This window comes from Lepisosteus oculatus, chromosome 4 (genome assembly GCF_040954835.1).
Source record: "Lepisosteus oculatus isolate fLepOcu1 chromosome 4, fLepOcu1.hap2, whole genome shotgun sequence".
Lineage (NCBI taxonomy): Eukaryota > Metazoa > Chordata > Actinopteri > Semionotiformes > Lepisosteidae > Lepisosteus > Lepisosteus oculatus.
In genome coordinates, this window is record NC_090699.1 from 27,501,335 (window position 1) to 27,520,391 (window position 19,057).

The 19,057-nt window shown below is 36.1% G+C and overlaps 1 protein-coding gene across 1 annotated transcript in view; it reads right to left on the reverse strand.

Moving 5' to 3' along the window:
• bub3 (BUB3 mitotic checkpoint protein) overlaps positions 1–19,057 on the reverse strand; it is a 126,235-nt gene that overhangs the window by 18,247 nt on the left and 88,931 nt on the right. The gene's annotated exons all lie outside the window — the stretch shown is intronic.

The window sequence follows — 19,057 nt, forward strand, 5'->3', positions numbered from 1 at the left end:
GATGAGCAAACGGCTGAATCGGGGACTCCCATGGATCCACTCAGCTCACAGACAAACTCAATACAGTCAGAGCACAACTGTATTCCATAACAGCAATGGGAGTACTTGGAATGCTGTTGTTATCTTGTCAGAAAGCAAAGTATAGTTATGGTGACTTTTTAAAGTACAGTAAATGACATCTTTCAAGTACATGACAACTTTGAAAATAACACATGAGAAGAGATTGAGGCAGACATTATACATACCTTTTAAGGGCTTCCAGCATACACATTGTTAATATGTCCTCTGTTTCCAATAGGAATGTCATCTTTAAAACTGTGTTAATGCTCCAGTATTCTGCACATGGATTAGAGTCATATTATTTTCATCAATGTTTGTAGACTGAGGAGAATGCACCCAAGCCTTATACTGTATGAACTCTCACAGCTTTTCTTTAAAAGTCAGCTCAAGATCCTGTTAAAAAATATTACCCTAAGTCATAATAATGTGATCAGAGGAAAAATAATGATAGTTGATTAAAGTAATTCAGGTGATGAAGGCACATAAGCAGTGAGCAGTGCCAGCTTTAGGTTGGGCGGCAGCTGTGACTCTAATTACACTGGCTGATTTATACTTGATTAAATCCCTGTATAAGTCACCTCTTTCGGAGAGAACAGTTAAGCTACTTATACTCTTCACCATACAGTAGCAATTTTGTTTGAAATAAATGTATGTAGCTCTTCTGGGAGCATATGGTATATTTCTCTCTTATTAATAATTCAAATGAAATGAGCAAAAATTAGTTGGCTCAGTTACTGCCGCTTTTGTCCTGCACCAATTTCACAGACATTTTGTAAATGGGGCTATTACATTTAAAACAAAGCCAAAAGTAAGTAGTGTGCTTTGCATTACTTACAAGACGATTTGGCTCAGCTACCCCTGTTAATTTACTTTTGTTCAAAGATATTATGTTTGCTTTAATAATAATGGATTAATAATGATGTGATTAATAACAAAAGTAAAATGTATTTCTCAAATTTGGTGTATACAGCATGATGTTATAGCAAGTAAAAACTGAGAGTAAAAGCAAAAATGGTAAAGATAAGATAAAAAGATTAACAGAATAAAAATAACATTTTTTTTCCTGATTCACAAGAAGAGATTTTAAATTAATTAAATAATATATACCTTTAAAGAAGGTAACAAAGGTATAAACAACCTTTTTTTTCTGTTGAATTGGCAGATATTATACAGTATGTACTGTACCTCCTCTGAAAATTTATTTTCATAGTAGTATTTTCTTTAAGCAAAGTAATTTAAAGATTTTAGTAGATCTCACATTCCTAGAACTTGATGTTTTAATAATATCCATATAAACTTTGATATATTTAACTCTTGTGTCAGCACAACCCGATAGTCCTATCCTGATAGTATCCTGCCATTCTCAGCAGTCAGATACCTTTCCTATCCAGTAGTTTGTTATAGTTGCTTTATGCAGTGAATTGAATTGCTTTTGTGGTAAGGACAACCAACCTGAGACCTCAAACTCATCGCATGTGTGACCTTATCAAGGCCTGAATCCACAACACCTGAAGCCCAGGGCTTCAAACCCTGCTACTGCACCCTTTTGTTCCATTAATCCCACTTGGTCCTGAAGTGCCATCAGCAGTTTTCAGCTTTTGTCACATGAAATCCAGGGGAGTGGAGCAGAGGACAAGAAGGGGAAAATACACCTTTCATACGGCTTCCTTTCAAGTGCTAAACCTAACACTAAACTTTTGAATTAGGCACAGGGGCTACATACAATACCAATAACTCAGACACATTACACATTGAGGCTGATGTACTCCTGGCTACTCATCAAAGTTCTTTAGGGTGAACCACTAGTAAATTATCCAGGTGGCATAATATGTGAATTAGATGCTTTCCAACACCGAGATGCACTGACAGTCAGACCAAGAGGTTTGAAGCCCCTCTTCATTCTTCTCACAATGCCAGGGACCTAACGCGCAGATAAAGAACCATCTAGAGATAGGTGCTCTTTCCCTGTCAGCTGTTGATCAGAATTCCAAGTCTTTTTAGTACCCTTTAGCTGGAAAAAGTTCTTCCCGAAGTGAGTGAAAGATATATTATCGTCCCTAGCAACATCTCTGTCAGACACTAACAGGTGGCTTCACGAGGATAAACTCCTTGTTCTTAACTATTTTATGTACAGGTTCAGCAAAAACCTTTAGTGTGTTTTAGGAAGGTAGATACTCTTTGAGCTATCAGCATATAAAGTGCTAAATTACGCAACCATGTTGATGTAAAAAATTTAGTAGCTCATTTAAAATGTAATTCCACGGTCCACAAAATAACCCCTTTAATACATATTATAACATTTGTTGAAGGACAGATAGTTCTCTTTACTGGCTCTGTAACACATGGTAAATCCAACAATATGTGCTTTTTTGCTTAATACTCACATACAATACTTCTATTTGAACATATTGCTTAGCTTAGTTAAAATAAATTCTGAGTTGTTGAAAACATTGAGTAAAAACAACTTATAGTCTCTAAAAGCCAGGAGTGAGGTATGGGTTTTCAAATTTCAGGTTTCTGTTAAGATTTCCATTATAATATCTACTCCAAAAAAAACTTTACATCTTCTAAAATATTTGACTGTGTGACATATTTCTTATCATATTCATATTATTTCTTGTTATATTATCAGGCTTTTGTACGATGCTTTTTCTTTTCTTCTTCTATTACACCATTATATCTTCCTACTTTTTCTATCCTTTCACTTACAGTATTTATTTAAGCCCTGACCTACCAAATACAAGATACCTGCAGCTGTACATTTGGACCATCCATTTGTTTTTATCTGGTATAATTCCGAGCTCCTTGATTGCATGAGAGTAGTAATGTTATTGCAGCCTTTCACAACTTGTGTACCCGAGACTGGTCATACTTACAGTCCACCAACTCTCATGCTTTTTGGGAATCATTTAATAACATCATAAAAAGAAGCAAGAGGAGAGAAAAAAGAAGACACAACAACATAAGATAAGGGAAGCCAAATTGTGTGTGAATCCATGAACTATTTGTGCTGGATCTCAGCATGTGGGGAAATATCTTTCAGATCATTCTGTTGTCTTGTTACTGTTTTCCTGTTGTATTTTCTTTAGTGTGCAATAAGAAATAGAATCATTTTTTTATTCTTATTTGCGTCCACTGCTCTGAACACACATAGAGAAAGCTGTATATGTAAAAAAGAAAAGGAACGTGAAAGGTTAAATAAAATTTGAACCCTAAATTTCTTTAACACTGAAAAATCCCAGCCATCATGTTCACCTTCCTCTGCTAACACTTAACACATGGGTGGGGAGTCCCATTGACCAACACCACCCCCCCTCCTCAAATTTGCTGGCATGTGTTGTATATCTCTATTGAATATAGAGATTTACTATGAATGCACACTGACTCACAGGTCACCATGAGGAATACAGCAGTGGGACTGAAAACAACAGGACCACCCCACAGATCACATCACCCTATAGAGGTAGATGTAAAGACATTACATTTTCTTGACACACTTTTCTAAACCAGAGGTTCCTATTGCCTTTCCAGAGAAGTTCTAACTCTATTTTGTTGATATCTCAAGACATGTGCCATTGTCAGAGTGCCTCTCTGAATGACATACATCTCTCCGGATATGGGTAAGACAGACAGAAAGGTTGAAAAATAATCTTTAATAAACATTCATCAATAATCAAAAGTCACAATAAAACAGAGCCATAGGACAGTAAAAATACAATTGAAAAACCAATAAGCTGCCCACACTAAGTATTCAAAACAATTTTAAAAAATGCAAAATAAAGGAAGCAACAGATCCCACAAAGCAAACAAAAGACATTTAACAAAACATATTAATCATGCACAAAATCCACCCAATAAAAGCAGACACAATTAATATTTAGCTCCTGTAAATAAGATGTATCAGTCAAGGCAAAGAAAAAGTTTACAAAACTAATGGTTCATGTGTAATTTCTCCTTCTACATACAGTGCATATTACCTACAGTATAAGCTCAACTGATGAACCATCTTATAATACGGATAATAGATACAGGTCAAACATTTTATTTAAACATCCTATTTATTTTGTGAATTTAAGAATAGTTGGCTTGGTCTGTCTCAGAAGGAAATTGACATCGTATTCTGGTCTTATTTCTCTCGAGACAGTCAAAACCAAAGATAAAAACTTCAACCCTACGTCAACAAACACATTTTCCAAAAGGTGTAGCACTCATTACAGTCTTGGACAGCTTTAAAAGTAGTGAAAATATTGTATACATTTTTTGATAGATATTCAAAGTGTGAAATGTGTTTTCCATATTAGAATATAGTTTTGTAAATTGGTCTGTTCACAACTATCTTACAGAGGGAGTGAATGGTTTTCGCCATGGAGATATATAGTATATATGTTGCAGAGCTAATGAAGCGTGCAAGTGAAATGATGTGAAGTTAGAGTATTAAAGGATATTTAATGTAGGTATAGACATTTTCTTTTAAAATGTCATGGTTTCAAATCTTTTTAAAACTGCACATTACAGTATCTCTGAAATTATATTGCTTTTAACCTGTATTTCTGTTTAATTCATCATTATGAATTCAACATCACCAATGATTGTTCAACATCATTATGGTCGATGAACTAGTCTGGCTTTCTTGTATAACAGTAGGACAGACAAAATTACAGTACTGTACGTATATACTGTATGTCCTGTGGTCTAATAAACTAAATCAATGTATAATTCTTCATAAGGAATATTTGTGCACAAGCTTCGAAAAAGTCCAACCATGTAAAAAAGTCTGGTTCTATTAACTAAAGGGTTAGAATAGTCTAAATTGACAAGGCAGTTGAGAAAGTAATTCCTCCCTCTCTTTCCCTTTCCTCCCTTTTCTCTATAGCTCAAGTTATTATCACAACTGCCGGAGAATTGGTGAGATGGGGGATACGAGTGGTAACGATCCATTGGGGACTCGTCAATCATGACAAACTGCTACCAGAATTGAAATTACATCTGCATTTGAATTAGCAACATTATTCGCCAATTTAGCTCAGAGTGAACATTTTTCCATTGAAGATGGAATTAAATTAGAAAATGAGTGAGTCTTTAATTTCCAGATTATAAATCACAGAATATAATTCACCTCCCCATACCTTAAGGCCAATTACATTATCCTAAGCGACATTTTATCTTCCGACCAGCAAGTGATATCATGATGGGGAACCATCACACAAATCACATTTGCTCTGGTAGCAAGAAATATATCTTTCTCCCGAATTAGACATAAAATATAAGTATCATTTCCTGCACTAAAGCTTATTTTACATGAAATTTGATAGTCTTTTTTAACTCATAAACATATTACAGTATTACTTTGTTCAACTGAAATAATCACCTTTCAGCAAGATGAATCCTATCTGTTAAAAGATCGCGGCTTGGATTAAAAGAGTTGCTTTTTATCAGTCTGCCTGTCAAAGAAACATCTTGAGAATGCGGAGGATATTGTGTTGAGTGTTTATGACTATTGAACTCCATTCATTTTACATTCTAGAAAGAAGGGAAGGGGAATTCATGTTCTCCTTTGCAAGTATCTGTGACGGGTATCTGTATCTGCAGTGACTGTTTGGGCAAATTGGTTCAAACAAGAGTTGTCTATTATAAGCCTGCAGTTTATATAAACTGACAATGTAGCTTGTTCATATACAGTAGTATCATATGAAGCACCGTGAATACCGTTAATACCTTTTCTGTTATATTGTAGTAAATCTGGAATGAATCTACAACATTTCAATTAATACTGTACATAGTCTTGTTATGTACTAGTCACTTTAATACCACATTCCCCATTTCAATACATTCCAATAAAAAGACTTTTCAAAATAGTCCCTACAGATTCTGGAATAAATGCACCAAAAAATGTTTACTGTAATCATATTATAAATAACTGCTACTATGTTTGTCTGTACATAGTTGATTTTGGTGACCTTGATTTTTTGAGAACTTTTGAGAAATTACAATAACTTTGCAATTATATTATGCAAATTAAAACTAGTTTTAAAATGTAATTAATAGTATTGTCAAGAAGTAAGACATTAACAGTGTCCTTAAAGAGCTGTAATTTTAATGCACACACTGACCATGTTTCTCGCTGACAAAAGAAACAAGATTATTGAAAACAAGAATTTAGAACAGACAGCATCATGCAACTGTCCGCTGTTTTGGACAGAGAAAGGAATACAAGACTCCTTGTGCGCTTAGGTTCTTTTTAATAATAGGTGTGCTTAATGGATGGCATGCAGTGAACTGTTTTGGTCCTTTTAATGTAAGGAAACATGCAAAAATATTCCTATTCCATTTATTCTCAAATATTTGAGGCTGTATTGAATTTCAAGGCAAACATTTGTATTTCAAGTTTCATGCTTTCTTCTCAGCTATAGAATTATTACCTGTTTCTGGAATTTACTGTAATTTCTTTACCATATCAATTGTTGTATGTAGAGATCTCTTCAGAGTTCAGTATCATATTTTATTGGGTTAGTTGACAAATATACAGTATCATATATCGAGTTATGATGGTCTCTTAAAGAGTCAATTTCTTATACAGTACGCTGCTTCTGGGAGAAGAAAAACAAATGCGAGAAGAAAAAAAAACTTTTGCATGTGCTTTACAAGCCGAAGTCTGTACTGTATTTATTAAAATTCCGTATCTCTGTGTGTCTGCAGCTGAATGAAATGCCCCCTTCTGATTCTAATTAACTCTGCACGGTTGCACATTAGCACATAAGATTGTAAAATATGATAGAGCCTCTTGGAGCCTTATTGCCATGGCTAAACTTGCTCCCTGCCCTGCATTCTGGCTGGTGCTCAGAGCTTATTAAATATGAATAAGCTCTTTTAAACACAAATAATGTGAGAGTTCTATTATAAAAAGAGATTTCAAGGTGATAAATATTATTTGGAAATGGCAGTGATCTGATGCGTATTGTGCAGTGATTGGGGACAATATTAAAACCCACAAAAGGCCATTATACCTAAATTCGTGTTCCAATTCATGCAATATTGCTACTGCTTAATGTGATTTCTATTTATTTTTCTCTATTGTTGGAGTTTTATTGAGGTTGTGCCTATTTTATCAAACTAATCTACACTGGAAATAGAGGTCATGAGAGCCAAAGCATTGATTCAAAGCCTCCTTTTATTGTGTTTCACTTGATATGAGCTCATTTAGGACCCTACCTTCTGCATAAAATCTTTTCAATCTGATTCCAGTTTTCTGGAAATGATATTTATCATTATTTTACATATTCCACAACAGAGGCAGGTGGCATTTAATGCTCTTCAATACTGTACTAATAATACCCTTTCCCTTTGTCTCTGCTGGGAGAAGGGGCCGCAGAGCAGGGGTGATATACTGGTTTACATTTTCATCCAAACGACGCTTTGGTGGTTCTCACATAAAAAGCAATAAACCCTGACGGTACATTGAAGGTTCACCGTCGAAAGCTGAATAGATAAGATTTCAGATCTATACATTTCAGATTCCTTAGGAAGGCTCAATGCTAGTAATGTTGAATGATTGATTTTATGAACCATAGCTAACGTCATCATCAGTACAAGCATTCTAGACTCTAGCCCTTTTGATCTGAAGGCATTCTACATATTGTATTCTGTCCATATGTATCACTGCAAATATGTATAAAGACCTGCAGTCTGTACCCAAAATATCATCGTTCAGTATAATGTTCATGAATTTTCCTTGGTTTTTAATCAATAGCTCTTTTGACTGAAGATACAGTATATAACAAGATATTTAACAGATAAAGCACCGAGGTACGTTTGTGAATACCGTTGAAAGAGATGGAAGACTTCTAACTGGGGTACATTGAGGAAATAAGAAGTGTTGGTTTTGGACTCAGTCTTCTACACACTGCATTGTTAACATTTCCATCTTTCAAGTGTGGTGGTGCTTTCAGGTAACTATGAGCCACAGGGCAGAGAACAGATGATCTACAGCTCTAGCTAATATTAATATTAATATTTTAAAAAGCAATGGATCTGAAGCTAAACATCTCCCTGTCCAGCTGAGTTGAAAGCCTACTGCAATTTTACCTACACAATTTCTGGTTAGTGCTCAAGGTCACTACTTATTTTGAGTGTGATTCATTAACGGATTTTGAAAGTCAACCACACAATTTCACGACATACGGTGTTTAAAGAATTGGTTAAATATTACAATGATGGCAAACTACGGTGTTCGCCGGGAAAAACAGACTGAAAATGGATGGATGATGATGTCACTGACCTGACCCATACCTTTTCCTTCCAGTTTTCAGCTCAAACAATTTAACCTGATAGGTTCATTTTTTAACAATTCTAATAATTCAAGAATGCAGTAAAAATCCTGGTAATGTACTTGTCACGATTGTAATCCTTCCTCTTAAGGGAGCTCCTGTTCTTTCACATTTTGCTGATTCCGTGCACATGACCTCAGTCCTGCCCCGCATGATTTTAGCCGGGCACTCTTGCTACTCTGGGCTCAGCATTGGAAGACGGACAACCGGAGATCTGCCTACCATCAAGTCGCCCTACCTCCGGGGCTTGAGGACAAAGGCCTGACCCAGTGCCTGGCCTTGTCAACCTGTTTTTATTTACCTGTCCCTGTACCAGACCCCATTCCAATTTTTCACTCTGTTTTGTCACGGCTTGTTTGGATCACCCGGATTTGGACTTTTGGACTTCCCACTGGACTCCTTGGACTTGTTTGCAATGGGCCCGCCCCCCGAACACCAGTTCACTGTCGTCACGCCCCTGTTTGTCAACCTGCCCTGTTTCTTATCGTCTCCTCCCTGTTGTCCTTTTCCACTTTCCGGATTATACCGTCTGCATAGGGTCCTGAACTACGCTACAGTACTGATGATATAGAAAAAATTATGATTAGAAAAAAAATGAAAGTATACATCTTCTTTCATAGATTCATCACTTTCCATCCTTCCACTTGAAAGCCTCCCAGATGATCTACAGACACACCAGCTGTTTTGTTGTTCCATATCTAAGATTAGCCAGATGACACATTGAAGTCCTCTCTGCCTTCTTAGTTCAGCATTTTGTATGTCAAGGTTTTTGAATGGATAACCAGTTACCAAATAATGGGTCAAGGATTTGACTTTTGATCATTTTTTTCTTTCAGTTAAAGTTTGGATCCATTCTTTGCAAAGTCTTTCTGATTTGTAAACCTCTTCAGCATACACAATTTGATCTTACTGATTTTGTTTACCTGGTGTCCCGCTTTTGTTTGATTTTGTGTCACAGTACTATCCAGAATCACCAATGAACTATGATACTGTAGTTATTTGTTCATGCTTATATCTCCTTGAACCTTACCAAACAATTTGAAATTAAGTGCAACATAAAAATATGAGGCTTTGAACCTAACAAGCACAGAGTTTTATTTGCATGTTGAGAAGAAGGAGAGGGTCAAAGTTAACAAAGGGCTTTCATACATCTAAGGAGATACACTGACTACCCAAAACTAAACTGAATACTGACAGCTCATCACCCACTCATTAGGACAGCAGTCACAGGATAATGTATAGCACTGACAGTCTTAACAGCCTGCCTTTTTTTTAACAGGATGAAGATGTTCTCAAGGAAAAGAGGGACATATGTGAATCCAGTTGTCCCAGTCCACATTATAACTGATGCTACAGGTAAGGGTAAGCTCATGAATTTGAAGATTGAGGGTGTAGGCTATTAGTTTTCCATTCAGTAGTGCTGATAGAAAGAACAAAATATCACCAAGCAAAATGAGGTCAGTAGAATTACACATTTATTAAAAAAACTTTTTAAAAGGAGATGGTGGATGCAAGAGGTTTCCTACTGGCTATGTTTGAATCATAGAGGATGTGGTACACTGGGCAGATTTTTTATATAGTGGTAGCAGAATATTTAAAATAGAGATACTGCAGGCAGGCACGCCACATCAACATTTCTAAAATGCCAAAATACTTTTAGTATTAAGAAATGTACTGGAAACTCTGGCTTCAACTGAATAAAACGCTAATGTCTCAATACTGAGACAGAATCAGAGGTTATGTTGAACTGTACAATTGGAAAAATAAGATGCTAATGATTCAATGTCAAAAGTAATTTAAAGTCAAGGTAACTTATTCAGAAACAGCTATTGAAGGATAAATCTAGGGATCCACCTATGGCTGCTGAGATTTATGATGTCATTGGCATAAATGCAAAGGAACTTTGTTACAGTTAGAATGTAGCAATGATTGTGACTTCACATACACTTTCTTTAAAATATTATGTTCTTCTAAAAAACATTATAAAAGAAAACGTGCCCAAATTCTATATTCATACAAGGACCTTTAAATGTTCTTGCAGGATTTTTTAAAAACATCTCTTGAGAAGCTGTAAGCTTTTTGAAAGAAATGGGTGTGCTGTAAACCGCATGTGGGTTTTCAGCATGGGATGCAGTTTGTTCACTCTGGTGGGCAGAGATTGATATTCATGTCCATGCGTGTTGTCTCAGGGCCTGAAGGCCTGCTTTTTGGTCAGACACATAATCAGCTGCAGAGCCTGTCTTTCTGTCCCTTTTTCTTTTTCTTTCAGCTTGGCCTTCACAGCTTGTCTGTTGCAGTGATGCCACTGTACTTTATTATTGCTAAACTGGAATTTATTATACAGTACTTTCATTATTGAGGCTAAAGGCTAAAAGGGTTCGATTCAGCTCACGGGCAGTGGTGTCGCCTTCCTGGTCCTAATCACTGCAGCCAACATGGGCAGTGCTTTGGGTCACCCATGTCATTAATCACTTCATTTGACCACAAGCGTGTAAAACAAGACGTACCAGCAGACCTTTCTCAACAAACACAGCAAAAACGTCCCTTCCTACTGTGGAGCTCATTAAACCACACTATAAAGATGTATTTTTATACAAAGCCTGTATTATCTATTTTTATTGGAAAAAGGATTTGACAGTGGATAACTTTTGTCCCTTTCAGAAAGACACTTGACACTTGAGCACCTTAGACAAAGGACATCTTGGAGCTGTCTGATGGCTGGGAAGATTGTTCGCTGCCACCTGGAGAAAATCTTGGGATAAGCTCTGATCTCCTGTCCTGGCGTGACAATGTGGTTAAGGAGCGCGATGCGTAATAATCTTCAGCAAAATTACTGAGCTGTACACCGCTGTTAAAAAGATTGAACCTTGAAAGGAAAGTGAACATAAATAGTTGTTAAAGTTAAACCTCAAGACTAAAGAAACAGAATGCCTCTCTGCGGGGAAACGCAAAATAACCAGTCTTTCATTACTGATGTGCCTAGTATAAGTTTTATAATAAATTGCTTGAAATGTGATTGAAATCTGACAAAATAACACCATGTTTTATAATAATGTCCCCAAGCAGAAATATGGTCCCTCTAACTAAATAGTGCTTCATCACCCTTGCCATTCTCAACAGCTCCCATTAATAGTGAGATCATTGTGTTATGCCTCCTATTCCCCTGCTGACCATGTAAGTGACAGCACAGGCTTTGGCAATGACATTGAAAAATATTTGCACTGACAAGGCCACAAATCACCATAAGACAAGTTTAAAACTCAATATTCACTGAATGTGCATCTAGTATATTCTTGTTAAAAGTGTAATACAGTATGCTCTGCCCTCCACATTCCTTTATTATTATGGTATTGACAGGAACTGTAATAAAGTTGTGTTTCTTGATGCTGAAAGAGAATGAAAAAAAAAACAATAATCCCTGTGCTTGAGTGCTTTCACCATATGATAGCTTGAACAAAAAATTCTCCATTGATTAGGGAATATTGTATCTAAGCAACAATGCCAGCAAGAACATTGTATGTATGTATTTACCAGTTTTATTCCTTGAACATGTGGAAGATTGCCTACAAAACCTCTGAGATACAATAAAAATAAAATAGCACTCTGCTTTTTCTAGTAAATGGAAAGACTAACTTCTGTTCTCTCATTAGAACTGTAGTCATTATTTCTTTGAAGCACTCCTGTCATGCTCAAGTGAAGATGGTTATTTTCAATATGACAAACCATAAAATACATAAATCAATCAAATATATGCTGGTGAAGTGAATATCTGTATTTACTTTGAACATGATGAATCAATGTCTTTCTTTTTGTTCCATTTAATTACAGCACATTTTGATTTAATACTTTAATTTGACACTGCATATGAGTGACTAATCTCCGAGAAAAAAAATGGTTTTCGTGGTGTAATTATCCTTATTGGAAATGGAACTTTCTACCAACCTGCATCTCAAACAGACACATTCTTGCTGTGGTTGAAATATGCATTTTTGAGTACTCCTGAATTAATAGGAGTAGCTGATCTCAGAATCTTTCATGCAGTACTTTCACTGTAGTACTTGGAACTTTGAATATGCTATGGTTATGTTTTTTTTTTTCTTTAAAAGTGTCACTATTGAAAAAATGACAAAAGTACATTATGTTGATCGTATCTAGTGAATATCATGCACCTATCAGATTGTGCATTCACAACACAACACATATTATACTGATTTGGTTTAGTTAAAAGTGTTGAGGAAAATGAAGCATTAGACTTGCAGTGTTAGCTCTCAGTGATAGAAGACTGTGTAAATGGCATGGTGGTCGAAAACCTAACCAAGAGGAGAATTGTTTCAATCAGATTTTCACTACCTTTTTTCCTGTCCTTGGACTATCCATTAATTTTATTTTCTGTGTGCTCGCTAAGACCTCTGTTAAATATAATCTCATGGTGGTTTGCTACAGGTTACAGTTATGCTTGCTAATTCCAGCTGTCGTGAATATGGTCTGGGCTCCTCTTCGATTATTACTGTCTAATTTCTCCCCATGTTCTAAGCCTTATCAGCTGCGTTTAGTTTAATAAGTGCGTGATATGCTCCAATAAGTGTGCTTAAGGCACATTGTTAACATAAGGCCAAATCTGTAATATAGCATGGACAATTAAGTGCACAATTTTTGTATAAATGCAAAATCCCTCACTGTGAATTATTTAATTCAGGTTCCACAGTTCATTTAATAGAGCTCTTTCAACGGCAGTTTCAGTCACAGAAAACTAATTTCGTTCTGTGCTTTGATTTAATTAGATTGTATGATATATGGTATTGCTAATTCGGTGGCTCTCCACACAGTGTCTAGGCCTGTCCCCTCCGTTGGCGGCAATCTGTCAGCCCCCCATTTTTAACAGTATTGAAAAATTCAAACTTTATTATTGCCCGCTCACTCATTTTCTCCCATCAGGAGGAAAGTAATGAGCTTTTCTTCTTATGAGAACCAGCAGAGAGGGAAAGAAAGAGAAGAGGAGTAAGAGAGGGAGGGAGATGGAGAGAGCTGTGTGCCCACAGTGCTCCAGGCATCAAGCAGTATTAACAGCCTGATTCATGAGTTAAGTTTCTAACTGCCTGTGGCTATTAGCTTTCAGTCCTTTGGCTGTCATTTAGTTAAAAAGACTCTTTGGTTAATGCACTCTTTTAATGAGACCGTGCTGTTCAACTAATATATTTTACTGTATGAAAGGTCACAACAGGAAGCAAAACAGATTGGAGGGAATGTTGCGCGACGCTGGGGCTGTCAGAGGAGCTCGGAGCCTCGCAGGCAGCCCCGCCGCTCGCCTGAGCTGTAATAGGCTGGGAAACTGATGGGCTCCTGCTCACCTCAACAGTTGAGCACCATAAATCACGAGGGCTAAATAGAAAGCAGGCTTAATCAGAAGGGCAGACAAAAAGGTAGCACGTGTTTCATTACCCATATAATCACCGACATGATTGCCATACAAGCCATGGTAAGGTTGCCAGGCAAGGATGGAATATATACATGGTATACACATACTTTACATCCACATAATCAGTAATTGTGCACGTGTAGGTACAATATATAATATTCTAGTCGCACACACACAGAATTGATCATGATATAGACTATTTCAGCTCTGTTTGCCCAATTAAACCCATTTCTTGTTGGAGAATAACATTTTAAACGTCACTTAACATTTGTGTAGCTATTGGACTATGAGGAATCTAGCAGGGAATATGTAATGAGGGGAGCTTTGCATTTAGGTTATTTGATGTTAAGAATGTCCAAAAAAGCCTAGAAGCTAAATACACTGGCATGTAAATCTTTCACTATCATCTCTCGCATCTTCAAAATTTTTTCATAATAAATAGAGTGATGTCTATGTACTACTCCTGAAGAAACTACCCTCTCCCTGAACTCCAATACACATTTCCACCCTCAGACTCATCCATTTGGAATATTTATTCCTAAATGGAGGGTTAACATTTAATATGAGCTTTTTCCTCTCCTGGACTGTGGTAACCAGGTCACATACTAGCTCTGTACTTTCATGTAAAGTAGATCCGTTTGTACCTGTCTCTATGAGCTCAACAATGTTTTCCTTCATGGAAAAAATAAATATTAACAAATTAGATACGACCAAGGTTATGTACTTTGGTTCAAACAGACAGGTCAATTGTTTAAACAATATTGATGGTAAAGTGATACTATTTGCCTAGAACAAAATGCATTTATTCTACTGTTTTGTTTATATTAAACTAATGCACAAGATTACAGCATTTCTTATGATTACAGTGGTTTGCTGTTTCACATAACAAAGCAGTTACCAATGATTTGTACAAATCCTTGTTTTACAGTTAATACTTTTAAAGGGGAGTAACATTTATATTCTATCTTTTGTGTCTCTTATTCGAAGATTAAACATAACTGAACCCTCTACCAATAGCAGTACTTTCTCTGACACCTAAAAACGTCAAATTGAAATTGAAAGCGATGGGAATGCAAATTAATGCATAAGCATGTCTTAAACGTTGGATAGTAGAAAAGAAAGTTACAAGAGAATAGACTTCTAATTGAGTCTGAATGGTAATTACTGAAGTAATAAAGAGATTTTTTAGATCCATTACTATTTCTGATTTACACAAATTATCTATATACAAACCTAATCAGCAAACTAAAATTAAATTAAAAAATGTAAATAATATTTTCAGGTAAAATAAAAATACCTGGAGAAGTAACAAAAGGCATTACAAAAAACATAGCATCCAAATATGGGCTGTCTCCTGGAAAATTAAATTTAATATACAGATGTGTGCAAAATACCTGTGGATAGGAGAAATACATTTAAAAATAAAAAAATGGAATTGTTGTTGAAGAAGCAGATTGCCAATACATTTATTCACAACATCCATCCATTTTCTAACCTCTTCTTCTAATTCAGGGCTGTGGTGGAGCAGGAGCCTATCCCAGCAAGCAATGTGCACAAGGCAAGATAAATCCTGAATAGGATGCCAGCCCATCACAGAGTACACACAGAAACATACTGTACATGCACACACTCACCAAGGCCAATTTTACAGAAACCAGTTAACCTTCCAGTAAGTATTTGGGCACTGGAAGGAAACTGGAGCACCCAGAGACAACCTATGCAAACACAGGGAGAACATATAAACTCCACAAAGACAGCACTCCAGGAATTCAAGTCAGTGGAATATATATTAAAATTAAAGCAGTTCTTTAGTAAGATCTCTCTGAGAAAACTGTGTACTATTTTGGTTACAACTTTTCATGGACAAAGCTGTAATGGAATCTTTCCAAAGAAGGACTACAAGGTTAATGGTCTTTATGAAATGTCTTGGACCCTGACAGGTTAAATTCACAGAGTCTCTTCAAGCCTTTAATAATACGAGACTGCAAGGAAACTTCAATATCTTACAAAACCATTCCAAATATTCTTGAAAATATGAAATTCTTTAAGATCAACAATGAAAAATCAATCAAAGATACACATGCAAACTAATGGAAAGTGCATTTGAGAAAGAGGCCTAAAGACACATTACACAAAGAGTTGTGGAAGTATGGGCCAAGCTACCCATGTTATTGAAACTGATACCCTACTGTTACTTTCATCAAGAAAAACTTGCATGAGATCCTTAGATCAATCACGTTACAAAGAAAATGAGCTAGAAGGGTCGAATTGCTTTCTCTCACATAACCTTCTTAGGTTCTTATGTTTTTGTTTAATATTTAATATTTCTTTAATAGACTGTCCCATTTAGAAACTGACCCATTGTCTTTTTTCCAAAATGTCATGGTGCAATTAATTTAACTGACATAAAACAGCCATACCAAGTGATTCTGCTCCAGTACAGGGGGACATTTTTGTAAGCCATTTAATGTTCCGAAGACAGCAGCAGTCTTTATCTTAATTTATGTCTAGTACCTTTGTATTCAGAAAATATAAAAGCCTTTTAACTCCTTGGGCATTCATTTACTTTTCCTTTCCATGCATAGAAACGTATATTACATTCACTCTTCTGGCCTGACATATGATTGCAACCTCTTATGAAACCCTTTCTTGTTCTGCTAATTTAGAATTTAGTGAAGCTTTATTTTAGGAAATAGCACTATTATTATTTTACATTATGTTTAGCTTTGACACAGTCACCACATCCTTATTTTTCCATCCCATCTATAAAAATATATTTAAAATTATATAATCTATATGGATCTTTTTTGTAAGAGTCATTATATACCCAAGAGTATAAAGTAATTATTTAATTCCTTGCTATATTAAATTGAACATCACCTCAACAGTAGGATGTGGCTTGATTTTCCTATAGTATTTCAGCACCCATAATATATGCACTTTCAACATCATTTATCCTATTGATGCACTATAGCACGTTGAGAGATACAGATGTACTGGTGTCCCTACTGTTCTGTGCTTGGTGTTTTGTCAAAGCTGTATTTTGCCTAAGTCAAGGATACTAATTTTAATACAACATGGCTCTGTGTTTATAGGTTTCTCATCAATCCACTATCTTATCAAAATCTATTTGCATATTGTGAGGCTATTGCAATGAGCAATCTGAAAGAATACAGTGTTTAACCTGAAAGCGCAAGGTAGAAGGGTCGTTGTACATGCTGTTCTGGAGATAAACAGATAATCTGGCATGCTAGGACATGAAAATAACTGAAACTAGTAATTTGGTGTAATAATAAGAAAGTGTCTTGATTATTTCTCAGAAACACCATTAGAAAAAAAAACCCAATAATGAATACAATGTGCTTTCCTACCTGGATCATTATGCCTCGTGATGAATGACCAGTCTACTGTGCCACCTTGGTCTTTCAACTTTCATGTGTTTTCTTTCCTTAAGTAGTTATGAATCTGCATTCGCTGAGCATGGTGTAATATCTTGTGCTCGCAGAGCACAGCATTCTAGCTGATATGGGAGCAAGTGAAGGTTTATTCTATGCTGAAAAGAGAAAAGAAACACAACGTTTCAGCTGTGGAGCCTTCTTTGGGTTCTTTTCTTCTCCTTTCAGCATGGAATAAACCTTTATTTGTTCCTTTGCAGCCTATGCATGTTGTCACAGCTACCTACTTGAACTACTATTCTAGCTGGCATGCTAAGCAGCCTTGCACCTGACGCCACCACCAGTGCCCTGTCTGCCTGTTTCCAGCAATGTGTGACTTGCATGCTGTCAAGGGGAAATCAGGCAAGCTGTGGGAGCAAGGAGGTGCCCATTGTTAACCCCTGAACCAGATAATCTAACGGTAATCCATTCAAAAATAATCAAACATTTACAGAACTGCAGTGGTAGTGAGGAAAAACAATTCATCATCTTCACAGCCTCATTACACTCCCAGCATCTCAATCTACCTATGCAAATGAGACAGGGGAGCTGACATAGGGTCTGTGTACAGAAATTATAAACAAATATTCATCCATTACGCTGCTGAAATCTAACAGCTGAAGTACCAACAGTAGCTGAACTTGCAGCCCTAGGTATCAATTATTTATAAAGCTGGAACTGACAAGGCTGTCAAGGTGAATTAGCAGCATATGTCAAGCTTTTGTTATAAATCCCAGCCTACTGTAACACTCATTTTCAAAGAATGTATGTACAAGGTTGACGATATATCAACAGTTCTGGATTAATAATTCAATAGAGCGATTCCATGAGGGAGTACCTTGGGAAGTGGATTTTGCACCGCAACTGGGACTTCTGTTGAAAAAAAAATTGTGAACCCAAACACAATTCATCCACAAACCATACAAAAGACTGATCAAGCAGGACCATTTTTGTCTAAATGTATTTACTGACATCGAAACAACAACTTTATTGCTCAATAATTGCTGATTACTAGCCAACCTCAAGGCAAATATTAAAAAAACTTTTTTTTCCCTCTAGATGTTTGAAGAAAACGTTAAGATATGATGGCATAAGTATGAGAATTGCAAAATAGTAAATTATTTTGTACACTATATATCAGTATATACGTTATACTCTTTGCAGGCATGTGGCCCTTTTGGTTACATTACTTACATTACACTACTTTATTTACCATTCATTGGAAAAAGAGAGACTGACAGGACAAGTAGAGGAGCCAAAAGTGTTAAATGTTTATGTAGAACTGGTGCACAACTACAACAAAGACCTATTCTCAATTCTGGAAAAGGTCCAGAAGCCAGACCCACAAAGGTACCAAGAGAGCCAAGTCTGATTATTGCTTGATAAAGTGTAAACTTTTTTATTTCAAATGAAAATGTCTGCAATTTTCTTAAGATTGATGACTCCTTACAGTTGTATCCAATAAATGAAAAATAGATGAGGCGTGGTTCTCTCTTTTAATATTAAAGGCAATATTAAAGCCCCTTGAATTACATGGAAATGCTTTTATTTAAAAGGAATAAGACCACTGGGCATTGTTTACTGAACAGCTCATACATATTTGATGCTCTTTGCAGATTCTTAAAGAAATTCAAAGGCTTTGAAATTGTTACTGCTTTGCAAGGAGTATAAAAAGACTTTAGAGGGAATAAAACGGCATCGCTCGCCACTATATTTAATCCCTTGCTTGACACGTTTCAGTACACAGAAAAATCAGCAGAAGAACCTCTAGGTTTTATTTTTACAATAATATTGTAATGCATCAGCTAAATCAAATTATGTTA